The sequence below is a fragment of the Myotis brandtii genome, unplaced genomic scaffold, assembly GCF_000412655.1.
Source record: "Myotis brandtii unplaced genomic scaffold, ASM41265v1 scaffold889, whole genome shotgun sequence".
Taxonomy (NCBI): domain Eukaryota; kingdom Metazoa; phylum Chordata; class Mammalia; order Chiroptera; family Vespertilionidae; genus Myotis; species Myotis brandtii.
The window spans coordinates 1,131,033-1,134,822 of record NW_005371640.1 but is presented as its reverse complement, the minus strand read 5'-3'; positions in this window follow the sequence as shown (position 1 = coordinate 1,134,822).

Genomic DNA, 3,790 nt, shown 5'->3' with positions numbered 1-3,790 from the left:
CTCAGAGCCTGAGACTCCCTCCGGATTGAAACAGACAACCGCGCCCTCAGCCACCGCTCCGCACGCACCTCTGCACCTTTGTATTTTCCGCACTGCGCCTCCTCTGAGTCTCAGTATGCTTTTCTCTTTCCTTCTAGTTGTAGAATTTCCCCTCAGCCAGCCTTCCTGTTCTGCTGGGTGATGTCCGTTCCGTCTTTTAGTTGTATTTTTGAAGTGGTTGTGCGAGGCAGCAATCTCCGGTGTTTACCTATGCCATCTTGGAACAGCAATCTCCGGTGTTTACCTATGCCGCCATCTTGGAAAAACCTCTCCATAAAATTATTTTCGTTGCTACTTCATAACTGTAATGTTGCTACTGTTATGAATCATAATGTAAATATCTGATATGCAGGATGGTCTTAAGCGACCCCTGTGAAAGGGTCGTTCGACCGCCAAAGGGGTCACGACCCACAGGTTGAGAACCGCTGGACTCTAAGAGAACAATTTGTGAGCAAATAAATTCAATATAAGTTAGTGTTACGTTATGAAAGAGGTGTGCACACAGCGCTGTAAGAACACAAAGGAAATACTCCTAGCCCATATAGAGGTTCCCAAAGACTTCCTGAAAGAGATGTCTAAACTAAGTTTTATCAGATGAATAATAATTAGTAGGAAAAAATAAGTAGGAAAAGCATTACACACAGAAAGAACAGTGTTAGCAAAGCGGATAAGGTTGAAAGAATATGTCATGTATTAGGAACCAATTTTTTTTTTTGACGTTGGAATGAGGAGAGGCAGGATTTTATAATCCTAAACTCTAAATTTCTTCAGATTATCTGTGTAATCCAAGTAGAGAATGAACAAATGATCTAATATGGGTAGCTCTAACTTAATGATTGCATTTCACATGCAATTTCTCTTTTTTTACCTCAAGTTGAATCACCGAATTCAAATGTGGATTTTTTCAAAAAGGAATTGTGACCCTGGCCAGCTTGGCTCAGTGTATAGAGTGTCAACCTGCAGAATGAAGAGTTGCGGGTTCGATTCCAGTCAAGGGCACATGCCCGGGTTGCGGGGCCCATACCCAGTAGGGGGTGTGCAATCCTCCAATGCCCCATAGGGGATGTGCGATCCTCCGTAGAGGGTGTGCAGGAGGCAACCGGTCAATGGTTCTCTCTCATCATTGATGTTTCTATCTCTCCCTCTCCCTTCCTCTCTGAAATCAATAAAAATATATTTTTAAAAAAAGAAATTGTGAATTTTGCCATGGCCAGGTCTCTCTGAACTTTGTACCTCTTCTCCGTCAGTTAAATGGCCAAACAGATTCCTGAGAAATAATGTTAGAAATGGTGCGATTTGGGGTAATGTTACCTTTGTTTATAAGGAACAGAAAGCCAGACTCAACAATAAGGGGATATGTGTTTTTCACATAACAAATCTTTAGGTAGGCCAATTACACTATTGGTTATTTCAATAAATGACTTCATTAAGGACACTTTCCATTATTATGTTCAACTGTCTTTGATATGTAAGCAACACCATATGTCTCAGTCACCAAATGGCTTTAGCAACTTCAAATATTGTAAAGCTTCACAAAAGACTCTAAAAACCTGCAAGTGAAGAAAAGGGATATTCCTTCCAACCTCTCTCTCTCTCTCTCCCCCCACCCCCCTATTCTTCTATTTTAGGAGTTTTTAAATAATGGCAAAAGAAAGAAGGATGTATGCAGTATTATCAAATTATTTAGAAGCTAATGTATTTGGACCCTCTAATTACAAGATCTCATTATCTATAGCCCTTCAAATATTTATTGTTAAGGTAGAACAATCATTCCCAGGAGCACTACCTGTTCTACCAGTAGATATTCCCACAGATGACATTGGCCCTGATTGGGTCGTATGCCCACCCATGAACCGATCGTTGGTAAGGGGATTTAGATAACAATCATAGGCTTAAATCAATCTTAATTTTTAAAAATTTATTAGGATGACATAGGTAAACAGCATCTTGGGTGTCAAAAATTGAGCTTCTTCCCCCAATTGCATTGGTCAGGAAAGAACAAAAACTTGCGCTATAGCACCACTTACTGGAAAACAAAAGAAATACCTTGACTTATCAAGCTGCTGAATTGTTCAAATCAAAATGGTACCTAAATAGGAAAGATGTTCACTACTTCAAATGCACAGGCAGAAATGGACCTATCAAGTACCAGGAATAACCATGGTAACACAGTATCAAAAAGAAAATGACAATTTTACAGAATTAAACTCAAAATGGAAGATTATAATTGAAATGATAGAGAATTCAAATTAGCAGTCATGAGCAAACTAAACAAGATACAATAAAACTCATAAAGGCACCTCAATAAACACAGCAATAAAATTAATGAACAGAAGTATTTTACCAATAACAAAACTCTAAAAAAATCTAAGCAGAACTTCTGGAGCTGAAGAACGCAAATAAAATGAAGAATGCATTGAAAAGCACTGGAAATATAGAATATCATATGAAACAGAAAATTAGCAAGCTCAAAGACAGAAATCTAGAAATGATTCCGGTGGAAAAAAGAGAGGACTGAGATTATTATTTATTTATTTTTATTGATTTCAGAGGGAGAGGAAGAGAGAGATGGAAACATCAATGATGAGAGAGAATCATTGATCGGTTGCCTCCTGCATGCCTCACTTTGGGGATCAAGCCCTCAACCCAGGCATGTGCCTTGACCGGGAATTGAACCTTGACCTCCTGGTTCATAGGCTAGAGGACTACTATTTTTAAATTAAAGAAGCCATTGTTCCTTTGTTGAGCCCTCCCCTTGCAGTTGCAGGCAGGTGCCATATCTGAGTCTCCATCAACCTGCCTAACACTGTTCAACCTGCCCTGTCAATTCCCTGACACTTCACCCCCACCCAACTTGCAGGCCCACCCAAACCACTTCCAATGTCTTTTCCATAGAAATTTGCCCGTCTTGGCTCATGTGTTAGACTTTCCTCAAATCTCTCAAAGGCTCACAAACCCCAAACAAGCAGCCTCTGGACTGGGCATGCCTTAACCTCTTGTTAAGTGGCCCCACACCTAGCATTAGAAGCAACTGGTCTTGGTTCACAGCTTAGCCTCTCCCAGCATCTCCAATCCCAGCACAAGTGGCCACTATCTGAACATAACTTTTCAGCTCATTCCAGGTGGCCGTTAGCAAGGCAAAAGCAATGGCTGACTTTGGTCTGCACTTCCTGGGAGGCCCAGAGCTAGCACAAATAATTCTAAAAATTTTATGGACCCACGAAAGACTGCAAATAGCTAAAGCCATCTTTTAAAAAAAAAAGCAAAGTTGGAGATATAACACTACCTGATATCAAACTATGCTACAAGGCTATAGTACTCAAAGCAGCATGGTACTGGCATAAAAACAGAAATCTAGAAATTATTCAGATGGAAAAAAGAGAGGATTAAGATTATTCTTTATTTATTTTTATTGATTTCAGAGAGGAAGGGAGAGGGAGAGAAAGATAGAAACACCAGTGATGAGAGAGAATAATTGATTGGCTGCTTCATAAATCAGTGAAACAGAATAGAGAGCCCTGAAATAAAACCTCACATATAGGGCCAATTAATCTATGAAAATGAGACAAGAATATAAAATGGGGTAAAGACAGTCTCTTCAAGAAATGGTGTTGGGAAAACGGGACAGATGTGTCGGTGACAGATCTCGTGTGTTTCCTTCCACGTCCTGCGTGGATCAGGGTTCGGGATCTGAAAAGAGGAGCCGCACACAAATGAGAGAAAAATGACACGAGATAATTTTGAAATATTG